We start from the raw sequence: 21,271 nt of genomic DNA on the forward strand, positions 1-21,271 counted from the left end.
TCAAGCCATGCCTCGAGCCTTTGGAGACGCGCTTGCGAAGCGTTACAACGGCCATAAAATCGGGCCTTCTGATTTTAACCGTATACAGATAGTCCCCACATTCCTTAGAGCTTATATCCTCTTTGACGGAGATCCTAGAGGTCGGGCACCACCTCGAGTCTTAGATGATATTGATGGCTCCTTAGAGCCAATAATTACGATAGCAAAGATCATCGAGATTGGACACCATCTCGAGGCTGGATCGATACGGGAGTCTCTGACTCCTCGAACGTTGTATGACAGCTTCACTTGTATGGCACGGCCATGAAGCGCCCGGGATGGTCCCATCGGTACACTATTCCAAAAGTGATAATGGCCTAATCGGAATTAATTGGCCTCTAGAGTAGGCGGACAGTCGCCGCTTGCTCTATATATGAGTTTGTTTCCTCCCTTTTTGAAGATTCCGCTATTTTGAGCCGCTATCCCTTTTTGCAGAGTTCTTCTTCCTTGCGTCAACCTTTCCATCATTTTAATTCAAAGTTTTGCCCGAGTTTCCATTTTCCTTCTCTTTATCATAGCCATGGCTGCTACGTCCAAATCCGTTTACCAAGAAGAGAAGGGTTCCGCCTCTTTTTCTCACTCAATCGGTGGTATACCGCCGGCGTCTGGCGAGCCAACCTCAAGATGCTTTGTCTCGAAGAGGGACCTTTTGTTAGAGAGACCTCCCCATGTCGAGGGCCATTGGGATCATGCATCAAGGTTCACTTCATTAATAGCAGAGGAACACCTCGAGTCAGTGAGGAGAGACTGCGGATGGGGAGAAAAGGTAGTACTGCGGGTACCTTCCCCGGAAGAGAACATCACGGCTTATACAGAGGGGTTTTTACACGTATACACGTACCCCTTCACGCTGGTACCTCTCGATAGAGTCGTGCTTGACTTTCATCGAAGATATGGGGCTACCCTGGTACAGGTTCACCCGTAGTTCTAGAGGATAGTGCTGATGATGAGGTTCTATATGGAAGAAGCCGGGCTCGAGTTCACCCTTAGCCATTTCATCAGATTGTACCGACCCTTTCATTGCCGAGGCCGATAGTTTTGCAATGCCGATCCACCACTCCCTTTGTTGTCGACGATGAAGAAGATGGGGATCGAGGGTGGATGAATCGATTCGTCCGAGTAAGGACTGTCAATGTTATCCCCGTGGAGTTCCTTCCATTTCCCGAGAAATGGAATGTCATACGTAAGTGGTACACTTGTGTTTTTATCATTTTTGCTCATGGTGGATATGAATTCTGTAAAGACGCTTTCCTATTCTTTTTTTCCGCAACCCCATGGATGCCACACGAGGTCCCCAACCTGACGGATTAGGCTCGGAAGCTGGCAGCCCGCTAGACTTGTGATGAGCATAAGTGGCAAGATCTATCCAAGGGTAGATGGGAGGCGAAAAACCATGGTACGTGTTGTGTAGTTTGCTTTCTTTGGAGGGTACTTTCCCCTGTGCGTACTAACTCCGTCATTGCAGGCATTGGAGAATTTCCTGAGGTGAGATCGTGTTCCCTCGGAGAAGAGGAGGGGTCATCGGCTTCTCGACTGAGGAATAATAACAAATGGAAGGAACCCTCACAGGGCGGAGGTGCCCATAGCGAGATGAGTCCTGCCCGGAAGCCCAGAGAAGATGTATCTGCAGCACCCGAGACTTCTGGCCTTGCCAAAATGGTCCCTCCATTTCCGCCGTCTTCCCTTGCCGTTGAAGGTACTTCGAGGGACAAGGATTTTCTGACGCCGTCTTTTTCTCCCGTCGAAGGTACTTCGAGGGACGAGGATTTTCTGACGTCGTCTTCTTCTCCCATCGAAGGTACTTCGATGGACAAGGATTTTCTGTCGTCGTCTTCTTCTCCCATCAAAGGTACCTCGAGGGATGTTCGGGGCCAGGGGCCTCCTGACTCAAGTGAGATCTCGGACAATCACCATTTATTTGGTAGCGGCTTTACTGGGGCCAATAAGACCAGGCCAGTGGATGTGCGCTCGACCTTCGAGGAGGCTCAGCGGTTCTGCTAAGTGGTGAGTTTTTGTCAATCGTATTGGTTTCCTGATTTTGTGCTTTTGTTTCCTTACTGAGCTCTTTTTCCATAGGCTTTTGACAGGCTTAAGTCCGAGCTGCTTCACGGGGAGGCCAGGTTGCGAAAAGCCTTGGAAGGGGAGAAATCCCTCAGGCTCCTTTGTGATGAAATGTCAGAGGAGTTGGTATACCTGCGGTACGAGGCGAGTCGGAGCCGGAACTACGAAAGCTATCTCGAGGGACGGGTAAACTTTGTTTCGAGGGGGGTACATGCTTCTTCTCTTTTTTCGGAGATTGACATTTTGATACTTCAGTTGCAGAGGAAGATGGAAAGCCTGGAACACCTTTGGGGTGAAGTTGGTCAAGCCAAGCATGAGTGTACTGATCTAAAGGCTCAGGCAGATGCCCAATTTGTGGCCAAGAAAAATGCTTTGGCCAAGGCTTCCGCCCTCGAGGTGCAACTCTGAAATACTCGTGAAAGCAGCTCGGTCCAAATGAGCATGATTGCAAGGCTCGAGTCTGAGCTTTTGAAGATGAAGGCCGAAGTTGTGGACGCCCGAGCCGAAGCTGAAGGGATCCGAGTTAAGGCGGACAAGAAAGTGGTTGTCTACTTAAAAGACGCTGCCGATGCCCGAGCCGAGCTGAGAAAGGCCTCTGATAGGGAGAGCATAAGCAACGAGTATGCTCGATTCAAATCTCGGAGGGAAACTCTCGAAGAGATTCATGCTAGGGGATTCGATCTCTCGGAGGAGATAGAGCAGGCGAAGGTGGACGAATATGATGCCAAGTTTCTCTTATATGATGCCGGAGATAATAAGGAAGGGGCCGACGGGCCTCAGTCCCCGAGGGGAGCGTAGACTAGGCCTTGCTTTCTTGATTTTTTGTATAGTGTTCTTGGAGAACTTTGTAAATGGAGCTTTGTACATATGTATAAAAGGAAGCCTTTTGGTTTCACCTTTCATGTATTTTCCTCTGCTTCCGTACGTCTCTTCTGTTTTGTATTCATATGTCTGTCGATGTTTTTGGCCAGGTGAACTGGACTTTGAGGTAAAAAACCTTTAGGTTCGTAAATCGGCACTGAGGCTTGTTGGGCTGGCTCGTAGGCTCTTACGCATTTGCCCTTAGGCATTTTTTAGTTAACTGTTTCGGGCTCTTTCTTCGAGTCGGATTTCGACACAAGCTTACTAACCCTCTTACGCGTTGGGTGACCTCTAGTACAGGCTGGCGACAGTGGCTCTTACGCGCTGGGTCTGCACGACCTTTTATACGGGCTGGCGACAGTGGCTCTTATGCGTTGGGTCAGCACGAACTTTAATACGGGCTGGCGACAGTGGCTCTTACGCGCTGGGTCGGCAATACCTTTAATTTAAGTTGGCGACAGTGGCTCTTATGCGTAGGGTCGGTACGACCTCTAGTATAGGCTTATTTTCCCTCGTTGAAGTTTTTTATGTTCGTCCTACTCTTTGACGGTTTGATAAGAACCTCGATTGTGAGCCGTTATACGACGATGGGCAAGCACCTCGGGAGATTTCGCTCAATGGCCGAATATTTCAAAGCATGTTGTTCGGAGCTGACATGGTCAAAGCTCTTTTGCTTATGCCGAGGGTAACGTGATTATCCGGTTCTATTCAAAGTATTTTCGAAGTAATTTGAAGGCATGTGAGTTTATTGGCGATGGTCGGGCGTCCACGAGTCGCGTTAGTTTGGCTGGTATAGCCTTGTGACCGTAGTCATTATATTTGGTCGTAGCCTTTTAGTCCCCAAGTGAAGTATTTTCGGCGTCTATATCGAGGGTATGCCTTTTTAGGGGTCTTATAATTTCGGATATATAGCCTTAACTTTAAGATCGGGATTATGTCGTTTGTAAGGTCTTACAAATTTTAACATGCCTTACTTGAGGTCTAATAGATCAGTTACTTGGTACAAGTATTGTTCATGCCTTGCTTGAGGCCTTACAGATAAGTTGCTTGGTATAAGTATGGTTCATGCCTTGCTTGAGGCCTTACAGATAAGTTACTTGGTACAAGTATGGTTCGTGCCTTGCTTGAGGTCTTACAGTTTTGGTGTTGCCTTACAGAGGTCTTATATTGTTGATAATGCCTCGTGGAGGTCTTACATTTTCTAGTATTGCCACATGGAGGGCTTTCGGGCTCGAGATTGCCCGGTTGGTGTCTTACGATCTTGAGTCACTGATTGCTCGAAGGGATGATAGTCGACGACAGTCCCCGAGACGTCGAAAGTTTTTTGGCTCTGGGGCCGTTCTTTGTAAACTTGGTGTTTCCTCATTGAGGACTTACGAGTTCGAATTTTCCGACCCGGAGGTCATATGGCTTCGAGTTTTTGATGTCAGTCCCCGAGTGTTCGGGAAATGTTTGGCTCTAGAGTCGTTTCATGTAAAAAATAGCAGACTTCTTTGAAGCACAAAGTGTTTTGATGGAGGAGAAAATATTCTTTGATTACTTGGCACAAGTATACATGTTTTTGCTGTCAAGGGCTCGGTTATTTTATGCGGACACGGTTCGTTCGACCGTTTGGCCCGATACATCGTTTTCCTATCAAGACCCTTTTTGGCACATTCTTGACTTCTCCGAGGAGATGATCTCCCGAGGGGATGCCCCTAGTATTCGATGTTGATTGAAGAGAAGCCTTGAATACTTGTTGAGTTCTCCTTAGGTAGCATATGGGTGTTGCCTCGTTAAAACCCTTGTCGGTAAAACCCTTCTTGGGATAAAACCCGATCGAAGGAAAAGAGTGCAACGTATGCTTTGAAACCTTAAGGCCTTCAAGCTGGACAGCGCTTCGATTGTTCTGATCGGACATCTTCACAAAAGTTAGTGCAAGATGTAAGTAAAAAGGGAGATGGTTATACCTTAGTGGTGATGGTGCTTTGAGCCTCGATATGCTTCAAATGTTTGCTTTGGGGACACGGCACGGTCCTTTGCTTGTTTTATTCGGGTGTAGCCTAGAATGCGTCTCGTGATATCTACTTCACTGTTTGCTTATCCTTTGGCTCCTTCGATGTTGGAGGCATTGACGCTGGTGCCACATCGTGCATCACGAACATTTCCCTTGATGCATGTTGTTCCCCATACACGGTTTTTATTCCGTCCTTCGTCGGAAACTTCATCATTTGATGAAGGGTTGATGGTACTGCTCACATGTAGTGCATCCATGGCCTTCCGAGCAAGGTGTTGTACCTCATGTCTCCTTCGATGACATGGAATTTGACATTTTGGGTCGTGCCGGTCACGTTGGCCGGAAGGGTGATTTCCCCTTTCGTTGTTTCGCTCGCCATGTTGAATCTGTTGAGGACTCGAGAGGCGGGCACGATCTGGTTGAGCAGTCCGAGCTGCTCCACCACTCTCGACCTGATAATGTTGGCCGAGCTACCTGGATCCACAAGCACATGCTTAATTTGAAATGTATTCACAAGAAAAGAAATTACCAAGGCATCGTTATGAGGTTGAGACAGGGTCTCGATGTCCTCATCGCTGAATGTGAGAGCGTCTTAGGGTATGTGACCCCGAGTTCGCTTCTCCCTGGTGATGGATATTTTTGTTCTTTTAACAATGGGTTCCTGCAGGATATCGATTCCTCCAACAATCATGTGGATGACATGTTGCGGCTCATCTGTTTCGTTCTTCATGTTCGCCTCTCTTTCCCGGAACTGATAACTCCCGGGGGTGCCCTTTGCTGAGTAGCCGGACTACTTCTTCTCGGAGTTGTCTGCAATCTTCGGTCCTATGACCGTGTGTGCGGTGAAATTCGCACACTAAGTTGGGGTTCCTCTGTGATGGATCTGATAGTACAGGTCTTGGCCACCTGGTGTCTCTGATTTTACTGATGGCAGAAACGATGTCTAAAACGTCAATTTTGAAGTTATATTCCGACAGGCGGGGTGCCTCCGCGGTCCTGTGTGTCTATCGAATCCAGCTCCGCTCACGAGTCTTCGAGGATTCTCACCTCGATCGGTCCTTCGATCATTTCGGGGTATGTTACGCCTTGGGGTGTTTCTCATATCTTCGGTGTATGGTTGGTACCTTTCCTTGTTTGGCTTTGGCTCCTTTTCCAGGAGTCTACTTGGATATACCGAGCACGAGGGGGCTCCCACTTGGTCATCCTCGACCCTCATCTTCGACTGGTATCGGCTGTGGACATCCGACCAAGTCACGGCGGGGTATTCAACCAAATTCTGCTTCAGCTGCTTCGAAGCCACCGAGCTTCATTTGTTCAAGCCTTGGGTGAAGGCCTGTACTGCCCAGTCATCGGAGGCTGGTGGTAATTCCATTTGCTCCATTTAAAAGCGAGATACGAACTCCCACAGCATCTCATTTTCTCTTTGTTTGATTTTGAAGACGTCGGATTTCCTTGTAGCCATCTTGATGGCATCGGCATGTGCCTTTATGAAAGAATCTGCCAGCATGGCAAATGAATCTATTGAATTCGGAGCTAGGTTGTGATACCACATCATGGCCCCTTTTGAGAGTGTTTCTCCGAACTTTTTAGCAGGACGGATTCGATCTCGTCGTCCCTCAGGTCGTTGCCCTTCACCGCACAAGTGTAAGCAGTGACGTGCTCGTTGGGGTCCGAGGTTCCGTTGTACTTCGGAAGATCGGGCATTCTGAATTTCTTTAGGATGGGCTTTGGAGCAGCATTTTGTGTGAATGGCTTTTGCACGAACTTCTTTGAATCTACACCCTTCAGGATCGGGGGTGCGCCCGGAATCTGATCGACCCTTGAGTTGTAGGTCTCTACCTTTTTGTCGTTGGCTTCTATCATCTTTTCGCCCGACTCAATTCTCTTTGTGAGGTCCTCGAGCATCTTCATAATAGTGTGGTTGGCTGCTGACCCGTTGTTGCTCGACCTTTCAGGTACCTGTTCGGTCCGAGGGGCCGTTTTCGGGGCCGCTGTACTTGGGGTTATTTGGTGGCTTTGCAGTTGAGCAATTGCAGCCTGTTGTACCTGCAACATCTCAAAAATAACGTGAAGGCTAACCTCTTGTTCCTCTCGAGCTGGGGTTTTCTGAGCTTCTTGTTGGTCTCCTTGGCATACGCTCCTGTTAGTGTGGGAGCTTATATCGACATGTTGGGCATCGCGTGAGACCACATCCGCGTGAATTGGCTCTGGTGCGTCCTCGGGGTTTCGTGGTTGTACACCAATACCTGGAACAGCTACACCATTCTCTCCATGGTCCTCAAGACCGTCGTTTTCATATACATTCATAGAGTTAGACATTTTCACCTGAAATCAAAGATTCTTGGACAAGAAAAAGCGTGAAAGGTAACTTGCGTTATGTAGTAAACCAGCAAGAAAACAATCAATATTATTTATAGCCCCACAGTGGACGCCAAACTATTTACCTTGAAAATGGTAATTACAATTAAATTTAATTTTGTGGTTCTAAAAATACGTAATTTATATTAATGCTAGTTGCTAGGTGATAGGTGCTAAGTGTGAGACTAGAAAATAAGATAAGAACTCGAAAGCAGTATGTTTAAGCAAACCAAGTGGCTGGGAATCGGGGCCTCGAGCCAGGTTATACGGGGCCTCGAGGTCGAGGTCGAGCTCGATCCTAAGCTATGGATAGCCGATGAAGGACTAACAGTTTTGAGGGATTTGATGAAGGCTCTTTATGATCAATAACAAACAACAAATGGAAAACAATTAATGAAGCACAATAAATGCAAGAAATGTAATAAATGTAAGCAATAGAATCAAGGGAGAATATGTTTAAGTTAGAGAGCAAAGAATGTTCTTGTTTTTGTATTGAATGTTGTGTGTCATCTCTTTATTTACAAAATGACAAGGGTCCCCCTTATATATGAAGGGGAATCCCCATATAGTACAAAATGAATTTATTACAAAGAAATATAACTGGTATAACTATTCGCTAGTTTGGTATAGACTAGTGCTTCTCTTGCAAGTTTTGTCAGCTTTGATCATGCACCTTGGGAACTTCCCGCTCTCCCATGATAATCATCGATTTGCACTGCCCCGAGGTCGAGCGTTAGGAACCCTCAGGGTCGAACCTCGAGCCATGCCTCAAGCCTTTGGAGACGCGCTTGCGAAGCGTTACAACGGCGATAAAATCGGGCCTTCTGATTTTTACCGTATACAGCGTGCTTTTGACTCATTAGCTATGACACTAGAAGATTGTCCAACAGGGACATCAATAGGATTGGAACATTCTCTGCAGGGATATGTGATTTTGTTATCCTTTTCAGATCTGAAAATGCATCTGGCATTTGATTTGCTATTTTTTGCAAATGAATAATCTTTTGCACCTCTTTTTCACAAATAGAGGCATGTGGATCAAGATGAGACAGTGATGGATTTTTTCACAAAATTTTCCATTTTGTTTCACCATTTTCTCCCCCTAATTTTGGGAAAATTGTCTCATTGAATCGACAGTCTGCAAATCGTGCAGTGAACAAATCTTCCGTTAATGTTTCGAAGTAGTGAATAATGGAGGGTGATCCAAACGCAACATATATTCCTAACCTTCTTTGAGTACCCATTTTGGTGCGATATAGCGGTGCTACAGCCAAATATACTGCGCATCCAAAAATTCTTAAATGGGATATATTAGGTTCATGACCCAAAACTAATTGCAAAGGGGAATATTTATGATAACTTATCGGTCTGAGACGAACTAGCATTGCTGCACGCAAAATGGCGTGACCCCAAACAGAAGTGGGCAACCTCGTTTTCATCAGTAATAGTCTTGCTATCAATTGCAAACGTTTAACTAAAGAGTCTGCAAGGCCATTTTGAGTGTGAACATAAGCTACAAGATGTTTTACTTTTATCCCAATTGATAAGCAATAACCATTAAATGCTTGGGATGAAAACTCAGCAGCATTAACAAGTCCAATAGACTTATATGGATTATTGGAGAATTGCGCCCGTAATTGAATTATTTGTGCCCTTAATTTTTCATACGCGAGGTTGCGAGATGACAATAGGCACACATGAGACTATCTAGAAGATGCATCTATTAAGACCATAAAATATCTAAGTGACCCACTAGGTGGGTGAATAGGTCCACAAATATCCCCTTGTATACGTTCCAAAAACGCAGGGGACTCAATCCCAACCTTTATTGGTGATGGTCTAATAATTAACTTGCCTTGATAACAAGAAGTGCAAGAAAATTCATTATTTAAAAGAATCATTAAATTCTTTAATGGATGTCCATTTGAGTTTTCTATAATCCGTCTCATCATAATTGATCTAGGGTGTCCCAATCGATCATGCCAAAGTACAATAGTATTGGAATCAATAACCTTTTGGTTTACAATAGAATATGCCTCAATTGCACTAATTCTTGTCCAATACATGCCACAAGATAAAGATGAGAATTTCTCAATAACCCTTTTCTGGCCAGAGGCATTTTTGGTAATGATGAGATATTCATGATTATTCTCATCTATTGTCTTAATATGATATCCATTTCAACTGATATCTTTAAAACTCAACAAGTTCCTCTTGGACTTGGAGGAGAACATTGCATTATCTATGATAAGTATTGTTCCCTTAGGCAGAGTTATAGTAGCTCTTACAGAGCCTCCAATTAATTTACTACTATCAGAAATTGAAGTAACATCTACCTTACCCATACTTAAATGAGAGAAATATTTCTTCTCTTTGAATATTGTATGTGTCGTACATGAAACAACAAAACAAATATTTTTACAATTAAACTTTGATCCAAGTTTTTTTTGTGAGATATCCATACTTGCTTCCCATTGTTTGACATACAAAAGAAATATACGAATAAATATTAGTATTTTCAGAGATAAAGAAAAAGAAACAAAGTTAAATTATTGATTCAATAATGACTTTTAAATGCAATTTTGAGTAAATTCTAATTATGATACAATTACATAGTAAAAATAATGCAATTATGAACGCTAACACTCAGTTTCTGGAGAGGTATGCTTACTCCCGTTCTGCAAAATTGCATAAGCAGGATTAGAATGGTTTTCTTTTATCCACTATCGTTTTAGAAAAAGCTTTCTCGAATCCTATTTTTCTGTTTTGGTCACACCACGTGAAGGAAATCCACTCTAGATGATAATTAGACCTGCGCATATGTGCTAAAAAAACTGTGACGAACATCCTTGGTGCTATAGTAGTCTTTCTTGTTACAAGTGACATAGAGTACTAAATTTTTCCTCAAACCCATGCATATATCCTGTGGTGTAACAAGAAAAATAACCTAGGGAAGGATTTGTGCTGTAGGTGTATCTGAAAAACAGACATTTGTACACTATAATTTGCATCAAGATTGTCTAGATACTTTATAGTTTATACTTCTGCTTCTCTGGTTTTGGTTACTCTTCTCATCTTATTCTTCCCATGCTACCTCTGAACTGTCTTGTTAGCTTTTATACTTTGCAGTACAATTCACTAGTGCAGCTTTAATACCTTAATAACTTTACAGTTTGCACACCACCATGACAGAGTCAAAAGATGTATTAACTACTGATTTTCCAATTTTCTCAAAAAAATTGACCTGAAAGAGAACTTTAACGTAGAAGTTGAATCATATCTTATTATAACTCTTTAAACGTGAGAAAATAAGCGAAAAAATAGCATTTGTTATGAATAGAATTTTCAAGGGGTACTTATTAAAACCAATGAATAATATTGCATAAAACAAATACTAGAATTATATTTACTCTAAATGAATTAACACTATTCCATAAAATAAATAGTACTTATTTGTACTAATGACTACTACTCATGTAAAAAACTATGATTACATGAAATTTATACACTAACTATTATGAATAGGCAAAAATAAAATTTAGACTACTCGATCCTCTTTAACCACGGATCCATCACCGATCAAGTGGTCTATTTTCCCATCAGGGTGCTCAAAGAAGTCTGCCACATCCAAGTGGGTGATGTCAAAATCATTGTCAGAGATAAAATTGGCTTCAGGGCCTCTATTCTTTAGAGATGCTTGATAAAGCTCAACCAAATGTCTTGGTGTATGACAAATATTTGCCCAATGCCTTTTTTCCACCGCACGATAGCATTCAGTTTTTGAACCATTTGCCTTTGGCGTCTCATCTTTCCCTTTTCACTTTTGGTGGTTATTTTTCTTTGGGGGGTGATTAACACCAGAAGAATTTCTTCCTTGTCTATGGCCACGACCACGACCACGACCACGACTACGAATAAGGCCACGGCCTTTTCCACGCTTAGCATAATGGGAATACACCTCATCCACTTCAGGCAATGGTATAGACCCAGTGGGTCGATTTTTGTGATTTCTCATGAGCAAGTAGTTGTTTCGTTCAGCCACAAGGAGAAGAGAAATCAACTCAGAGTACTTCTTGAAACCTTTGAAGTTTTATACTTCAATAACACACAAGAGGGGGGTGATTTGTGTGGTACCAAATTTTCGTTTAACTTGATTATAGAAGGACCTGGTTCTTCTATGTGTTCCAACTACTACTGTTTGCGGAATAATAAGTAAAGATAGAGATTTTTACGTGGAAAACACCTGGCTCAAAAGGTGAAAAACCACGACCTACTACTCAGTAGAATTTTCCTAAACTTCCACTAAAATCACTGAGCCAAAAACTGCATTTACAAAAACTCTTTTGTAAACCTAGGTTAACTCTAATCTCGTTATGGCACACAGCCTCAACTATTGCGACAACTTCAAGTTAACTCTAAATTTAAAACTCTAAGTACCTAATACAATTACTTCTATAAAAGCTGAAAGGTACAATGTAAAATCACCTACTACAATTGAACTAGAATAAAAGATAGGCACTTGGAACTGGTTCTTCTATCTGGTTCAAGTAGCTTCAGGATTGCACGCTTGAATTACACATAAATTGCTTGAAAAATTGCCTTGCTATTTTGCTCTCAATTCACGTTTAACTTCTCCTTATATGCATTACCTGTAAAAGCGAACAACACTGATATTTAAGGAGTTAGTAATGAGAGATTGACTAGGATACAGATGCTACTCTTCCATAGTGAAAGAGTTCTAGTTGATCTTATACTCTAACTCTTATCCTTTTCCTAAACCGTGTTCTCTTTGTGTAAGGAGTCTATCTCCTTATCCAATATGCAACCTTTTCGATCGTGATCAGAAGATATCGCTTCTGATAAGTTAGGCTTATCTCCTTCACGTGCATCTCACATATTTGGGTTGATCATTACTGTCCCTCACAAGATGGACCTGGTCCATGACTGAGTTCTTTTGTCAATCTTCAAAACTTCACTCTTACTTGGGCCAACAAATTCCCCCTTTTTGATGATGACAAACTCAGTGCTTTTTACTCGCTTAGGCCCTGTAAGAACTCAGCTGATTCATCAATATAAGGTTTTAGAAAAATTCACTTATCATCAAGGACCAGGTTAATTAGGTTATAAACATCACATATTCAGAATATGTAAAGCACAATATCTCTTTCCCCTTTTGGCATCATCGACAAGTTGCATAAACAAAGTGTGGTTCCCATATTTTAATAAGTACTCATGGCCACTGGAGCAACTGCAAGTGCAATCATGGATCAATCATCAGTAATCAAGCAAACATATTTAAACTATCAAGGAAATATTAACAGTCAACAAGAGCAAAAATAGTAGATATCATTGATAGAAGATATGTTGCTACCACAATCCACAACTAGAAAGCAAAAATATTCAACTCATGAGCAAAAAGAAAGAAAAATCCCTAATCTGGGTCACTGAAGGTACTAGACAAGTTCAGGAGACAAAGGCTAGAATTTCTAAGGCTTGGAGGAGCTAGAGGGTTGGTTTTGGGCTTGGAGAAGATTCAGCATATTGTGAAGAATCCCATCATTCTTCTCCTTTTCCCTGGTAATCTCAGTTCTGAGAGCATCCCTCTCAGATTCAACCTCTGCCAAACGAGCCTTTAGCCTAGCTATCTCAGCATCCTTGGCCTCACTTTCCTGAACAAGAGCCCTGACTTTACTATTGATAGGTGTCTTCTTGGATGAACCAGGTTCATTTGGAATGGCATTGACTAAATAGTCACAAGCAAGCAGAGTATTAATGCCAAAGTAATCCTTGCTTGTGGCCATTTCCCACTTCTTCAGAGGCACATTGCACCTATCCAGAACAGTAGTCAGAATAAATCCATATGGGGTGGTATGAGCCTTGGAGCCATTGATGACCCTGTCCAATAGCTTGGTGATGAATGCAGGCCAGTTAATTTGCCTTCCACTTTCAAGGCACTCCATCAGAACTAAGTCCATATAGTTAGAAATATGCCTTCTCTCCTGCCTGGGCAGTAGGCACGTGTTGACAAACTCAAAAATGACTTTATGCTGTGGCTTCATTTCACTTTTGTGCACAAACTTAACCTCATTCACTTCTTCAACATCACAGAATCTCTTAGTGATTGCAAGGGCAGAAGGAAGGGAATCCAGACTAGGCCATCTTTGCCTAGTATAGTTATCATATCCCTCAGCAGGGATGTCAAGAATTTCTCCCAGCTTCTCTGCATCGAAGGTCGCTTGGACTCCTTTGACTTTGCTTGTAACTTTGCCATCTTTGACCTCAGCATTCGCCATGAATTCAATGATTTCATTTCTTGCCAATCTCCCATCCATCCAAAGGACCATATCCTTCCAACCCTGAGCAGCTAGGGTGTCAACTAAACGAACCATTCCTGGTTCCACCAAATCTTTTAGCAATCTTCCCTTCAAAATTTTTCTTTTGCCAAACATGGAAAACTTGTCATGTTCACCTTCACGCTCATTCTCTTCTTCTACACTCCATTCCTCATCTTCAGAGATTGTAACTTATTTGGTTTTCATTGCAGACCTTGTCCTCTTGGCCAATGCAGGCTCGCAGTCTTAGACACAGATGAAGACTTCTTGGGAGAAGTCTTGGTCTTCTTGAGTTTGGGGGTCTGAACCTCCACAGTTGAATCTCTCTCCTGATGGACCTGTTCCATCTCCTCAACAACAACAGCTTCAGAGGACTCTGCAACCTTACCATTTCCTTTTACCATCATCTTTTTCTTGTTTTCAGCCAAAGTCTTTTGAAATTCACTCTCAACCTATTTCACTCTACTCCTTGTAGCTCTTCCCTTTGGCAAAGGAATTTCAGTAGTTGTTGGGGAGGAGGCCTTTCGTTTCTTGGAAGGTTTAGCAGTGCTGGGGGCTTTTGGTGTTGGAGTTCTCCTCTTCTTTGGATCATAACTTGCTCCTACCTTTTTCAGAAGGTCTGCTAGGGTTTCTTCAATTGATGAACCAGGTTCATCTCCTGTGAACTTAAATCAACTAACCCCTCAGCAGCCTCCCCTGAACCACTTCCCCCTGACTTCTTGCCACTTTCTTCCACAGTTTCCTGTGCAACCCCACAAATAGCTGGTACAGGCAATTCAGAAGTGGGTGAGGAATCAGCCACTCCTTTCCCTTTTCCCCTTACATCACCACATTCACCCTCTCTCTATTTTTCTTTTTCAATTTTATTTTTACCTCCACTTCTTCCTAACTCAGGTATTTCCACATCCTTGATAGGCCCAACCAGGACAAACCTATTTTCTAAATTTTCAGCCAAAGAAGAACTTACCTTAGAAAGGGACTTTTGAGCCTTCTCAGAGTCAGAAGACCCATGTCCTTCCCCCTCACTAGCAGATTTGAACGAATCAGAATCAGAGTCAGAATCTTGGACATGACTCGCCTTTAAATTCTCATTCAATATCTTTGACAAAGCACCAGATGCCACCATTTTGCGAGCAAGCATTTTTACTCGCCTTCTCCTAGGTTGAGGAGTCGTGCTAGGTGGAGGAGGGATGGATGAATCAGAGGGAGTAGGTTGTGGAGGAGTTCCAAGGTTACCTTGGGGGTTCGACATTATAGCTTATTGCTTGAGAGAGTTTGACAGTTGAACTTTTAGAGAAGAAGGCAATTTACAGTGAAGAAGATTTTTGACGGTTTTGAATTATGAGGGTGGCAGGAATTTGTAATGAGTATTTAAAGGGAAAGACTCATTTAATGGATAACGGTAGCTTTAACAGTCAATTAGAGGTCTAATCAACCTAAAATTGCAGGTTGAACAAACGGTTAGGCATCCCCATATTTTAGGCAATTTTTGTGGTGAGAATTCTAATAAGGCCGGAACTGTTTCAAAAACAAACGGATAGAATTTTTTGGTGTTTTGAACATTGGTAGGACTCTGCTCATGATTTAAATATTTAATAATCTAATTGTGCAGAGAATAGAAAACATACCTTGTCATTCAGATGAACTAATACTGATGAACCAGGTTCTTCATTTAGAATTCTCTTGATCATGCCTCAATTTACCAAAATAGAGAAAATTCTTTTAGAGATCAGTGAGTCATATCAACACAAGTCACAAGAGTATACTATTTACAGTATGAGACTGAGTAGAAATTAATCTAGATATTTACACAAGTTCCAGATTTACTAGCAAATTTTTTTTTTCATTATGCATTCTGAGTTGGTCCCATTAGGTGATCTTAATCATCCCTAATTCTAACTTGTTCCTTTCTAAGCTTTCTCTACTCAGTGCTTAAGTAAAGATGTCAGCAATTTGTTTATCAGTAGCACAGAATTCTATAGTAGCCAATCCTTTCTCATAGTTGTCCCTTAAAAAATAATGTCTAACATCTATGTGCTTAGTCCTCTTATGATGAACTGGGTTCTTTCTCATACTTATAGCACTAGTGTTATAACAGAAAATAGGAATGGAACCAATTTCAATGCCAAAATCCATTAGCTGCTGCTTCATCCACAGTAGTTGAGCACAACAAGAGGCAGCAGCAACATACTCAGCCTCAGCAATGGATAGGGCCACTGAATTCTGCTTTTTAGTGGCCCATGATACCAGACATGAGCCAAGAAAATGAGCCATACCTGAGGTGCTTTTCCTATCCACAAGGAAACCTGCATAGTCAATATCAGCATATCCTACTAGATTAAAGTTACTACCTTTAGGATACCAAAGACAAAAGATCAGTAGTGCCTTTCAAATATCTGAGTATCCTCTTGATAGCAGTTAAGTGGGATTCCTTAGGATTGGCCTGAAAACGAGCACAAATCCCTACATTGAAAACTATGTCAGGTCTGCTAGCAGTAAGATACAGAAGTGAGCCTATCATTCCCCTATACAACTTTTGATCAACAGATGAACCAGGTTCATCTATGTCTAATTTAGTTGTTGTTGCAATGGGTATGTCTATTTCTTTTGATTCATCCATTTTAAACTTCTTAATCAACTCTTTTGCATATTTCTACCGATGGATCATGGTTCCATTTGGGTTTTGTTTGATCTGTAAGCCTAAGAAAAAATTAAGCTCACCCATCATACTCATTTCAAATTCACTCCCCATTAGTTTTGCAAAATCCTTACTCAATTGTTCAGTGGTTGCCCCAAAGATTATGTCATCAACATATATTTGTACTACTAGTAGATCCTTACCTTTTTCCCTCAAGAATAGAGTATTGTCAATCTTACCTCTTTTGTATCCATGTTCAAGCAGGAATTTGGACAGACGTTCATACCATGCTCTAGGAGCCTGCTTGAGTCCATATAAGGCCTTGTCCAATTTGTATACATGATCTGGACATTCCTTACTTTCAAACCCCGGAGGTTGTTTGACAAAGATTTCTTCCTTTAGGTAGCCATTGAGGAAGGCACTCTTCATATCCATTTGGTGAAGGGTAAATTCCGTGTGTGCTGCAAAGGCTATGATGAGTCTTATTGCCTCCAGTCTTGCTACTGGAGCAAAGGTCTCATCATAATCTATGCCCTCCTCTTGGCTATAGCCTTGGACCACTAGCCTTGTCTTGTTCTTTGTAACTGTTCCATCTTCATCAAGTTTGTTTATGAAGACCCATTTAGTGCCAATCACTGACCTGTCCTTGGGTCTTGTGACCAGATGCCACACTTGACTTCTTTCAAACTGATTGAGTTTATCTTGCATTGCATTCACCCAATCTGCATCCCGCACAGCTTTAACAACATTTTTAGGTTCAATAAGAGATAAGAATGCATCAAAAGCACACAGATTCTTTAATTGAGATCTGGTTTTAACTCCAGAAGTTGGATCAGTAAGGATGTTCTCAATAGGATGAGAACTTTGATACTTGTAAGGTTTCACGACCAACTGATTTCTGTTTGGAGTTTCTACTATGTTTTGTTGCTGAGGAACAGGCTCATGAACAGGTTCCATTTGGGAGTTAGATTCATTTCTTCTTTGTTCAGTCCCCCCTGTCTGGTTGCCCCGGATGGAAGAACCTGTTCCATCACCTGTTCCTTCTTTTGGTGCATCTTCAACTTGAGTTGTGACTTCACTCAAGTCTCTTACTAGCCCAATGGCTTCATCTTCACGTTCATGTCTCTCAGAAAGAATGTTAGTTTCATAAAAAACAACATGGACACTTTCTTCTACACACAAAGTTCTTTTGTTGTACACTTTATAAGCTTTTCTATGTGAAGAATATCCCAAGAATACTCCCTCATCACTTATGGGATCAAACTTACCTAAGGAGTCCTTTCCATTATTGTGCACAAAGCACTTGCATCCAAATGCACTAAGATGGGATATATTTGGTTTTCTCCCTTTAAGTAACTCATAGGGAGTCTTCTCTACAAGAGGTCTGGTCATGCACCTATTTATGATGTAACATGCAGTATTTAGAGCCTCTGTCAAGAAGCTATGAGGCAGTTTACTAGAAAGAAGCATAGTTCTAGCCATATCTTCGAGAGTTCTATTCTTTCTTTCAACTACTCCATTTTGTTGAGGAGTCCTAGGTGTAGAGAAATTATGATCTATACCAAGCTCATCACAAAATTCAGCAAACTTAGAGTTTTCAAATTCAGTTCCATGATCAGACCTAATTGATGCAAGTTGATTTCCTAGTTGTTTTTGAGTTTTTCTAACAAAGGCAGTGAACATGTCAAATGCTTCATCCTTAGATGTTAAGAACAATACCCAAGTAAACCTAGAGTAATCATCAACAATTACCATCACATATTTCTTACCACATCTGCTCAATGTTCTCATTGGACCACAAAGATTCATATGGACCAGTTCCATCGTCCTGGTCGTGCTTACCATCTTCTTGCTTTTAAAAGAGGATCTTACCTGCTTCCCCCTTGCACAAGCCTCACAAACTTTGCCTTCCTTGAACTTGATGTTAGGTAATCCTATCACCAGGTCGTTAGAGACTAATTTGTTGAGTTGATTTAGACTTGCATGACCAAGTCTTTTGTGCCACAGGAGGGGATCATTGTCCAACACACTCAAGCAAGTGAGTTCATTTTCTGATAGAGTGGACAAATCTATAATGTAAATATTGTTAACTCTTTTTCCCTGCAAAACAATCTTGTCAGTGGTAAGATTAATCACAAAATATTTTGTAGAGGTGAATGCTACCAAGTTACCTCTGTCACACAATTGTGATACACTGATTAGGCTATATTTCAAGCCATCTATCAAGTAGACATTCTCAATGGAATGTGAGTCTATCTTACCTACCTTTCCAACCCCAATAATCTCACCTTTCTTCCCATTTCCAAAGGAGACATTACCTCCTTTTAAGTCTTCAAGTGAAAGGAACTGGTTCTTACTTCCAGTCATATGTTTTGAGCACCCACTATCTATGTACCATGTTTGGCAACTTCCCTTCACTTGGACCTACAAAATGAAATCAGGGGTTAGTCTTAGGAACCCAAACTAGTTTGGGTCCCTTTCTATAGGCAAAGGGGTGAATTAAATTCCTTTTGGCCCATCTTGGCAGCCTGTTTTTCTCTTGAACAAAGGTTTGTTCTTTTGACTGGCCTTTTCCTTTGCATTACATTCACTTTTGTAATGACCAGTCTTGCCACAGTGTGTGTAGATTTTGTTTTCAGGAAGTGTGATGTACTTGCTTTTGGGATCCCACTTAGGTGCTGGGGTCCCATAGCCAAGTCCTCTCTTGTTGCTACTGTGGTGCTCTTGTAGCCAAGATAGTGCATCAGAAGACTTATTCCATTTGCAAGTTCTGTCTAGTTCATGCTTTACCTTCCCTAGGTCTTCTTTTAAGACTCTTATTTGTTCATCTTTCTTGTACATCTCATCCTTCATTTTTCCTAGATTTTCTTCTAAGGTAATATGTGTGTGATCAGCCTTCTTCTTACCTATTCCTAATTTCAGTTTTAAATTTTCAGATCTAAGTTCTAAGATACTAGTGTCAAGTTCAAGAACCTGGTTCTTCATCTCAGTATTTTTACTATCACTCTCACTAGCCCTAGATTCTAGATTTTTGAGCTTGGCTTTTAAGATCACACACTTCCTAGATAGCTGTTTCTTCACATTGTTTATTACCTCAGACTCATCAATGAAGTCTAGCAATAATTCAGATAACCTTTCTTTAGACAAAAATCTAATCTTGTCTTTGAGATGAGTCACACTTACCTCTTGTTCATCATCTGATTCTCCAATGGCCATAAGTGCTTGTTCATCTCCAGCTTCATCTTCTGAATCCTCATCTGAGGTTTCTCCCCAAGCAGTAACCATAGCCTTTGTTGATCCTTTGTTCCTTTTAGGTTGAACCTGTTCCTTCATCCTGTTCCTTCGTTCAGCCCTTTCCTCTTCCATTCGATTTCCCACTGAGGACAATTCTTGATCATGTGGTCAGTCTTGCCACATTTATAGCAGCCCTCGTTGGTCTATTTCTCAGGAGCCCTTGGTTTGTTGAAGGTTGTACCTCTTGAAGAACCCTTTCCTCTCATTAGGTACTTCTTGAAATCCCTTGTGATCATGGCCATTTCATCATCCTCTAGATCTGCACCTTCAGCTATTCCGAGAGCCAGGCTCCTTTCCTTCTTAGGTGTATCCATTTTCATGGTTTGCCTTCTCAGTTCATAGGCAGTGAGATTTCCAATCAGCTCATCCAACTTGAGAGTAGCAATGTTCTTTGATTCCTGAATAGCAGTGATTTTGCTTTCTCAAGTTACTGGTAAGACCCTTGTCAGGATTTTCTCAACCTTGTCTTCTTCAAGGATAATTCTTCCAAGAGACTTAAGTTCATTTGTTAGTGTAGTGAACCTTGTGTACATCTCCTGGATAGTTTCTCCTTCCTTCATGGTAAAATTCTCATATTGAGAATATAACAATGTTCCTCTTGATCTCTTTACTTGAGGAGTTCCTTCATGGGCCACTTGTAGAGTGTCCCATATCTCCTTAGCAGTGGTACAACGTTGTCCCATATCTCCTTAGCAGTGGTACAACTTTGAATCCTGTTGTACTCGTCTGGACCTAGTCCACACACAAGCCATTTCTTGGCCTTGGCATTCTTTTCCCATTTCTTCAAATCTTCAGCAGTGCAGTCAGATCTTGTCTTTGGCACGTTCATTTCCTCAACATTCTTCTTTAGTAGCCAGGGGACCATCAGTGACTATGTCCCAGAGTTCATAGTCTTCTCCTATGATGTGGTCTCTCATCCTGTTCTTCCACCAAGAATAGTACTGACCATTAAAGAGTGGGGGCCTAGCAGTAGATTGACCTTCCTAGTTTCTAGGTGGTGCACTCATCTTGATCTGTTCCTAAGGTGTTAACCTCTTCAAGGATAACCTGCTCTGATACCAATTGATATTTTATACTTCAATACCACACAAGAGGGGGGGGGGGGGAGGGGGATTTGTATGGTACCCAATTTTCGCTTAACTTGATTATAGAAGGACTTGGTTCTTCTATGTGTTTCAACTACTACTGTTTGCGGAATAATAAGTAAAGAAAATAAAGAACACAGAGATTTTTACGTGGAAAACACCTAGCTCAAAACGTGAAAAAACTACGACCTACTACCCAGTAGGATTTTCCCAAACTTTCACTAAAATCACTGAGCCAAAAACTGCATTTACAAAAACTCTTTTGTAAACCTAGGATTAACTCTAATCCCGTTGTGGCAGACAACCTCAACTGCTGCGACAACTTCAAGTTAACTCTAACTTGAACACTCTAAGTACCTAATACAATTTCTTCTATAAAAGTTGAAAGGTACAATGTAAAATCACCTACTACAATTGAACTAGAATAAAAGATAGACACTTGGAACTGGTTCTTCTATCTGGTTCAAGTAGCTTCAAGATTGCACGCTTGAATCACATATAAATTTCTTGCAAAATTGCCTTGCTATTTTGCCCTCAATTCACGTTTAACTTCTGCTTATGTGCATTACCTGTAAAAGAGAACAACGCTGATATTTAAGGAGTTAGT

Source organism: Nicotiana attenuata, chromosome 6 (assembly GCF_001879085.1).
Source record: "Nicotiana attenuata strain UT chromosome 6, NIATTr2, whole genome shotgun sequence".
NCBI lineage: Eukaryota > Viridiplantae > Streptophyta > Magnoliopsida > Solanales > Solanaceae > Nicotiana > Nicotiana attenuata.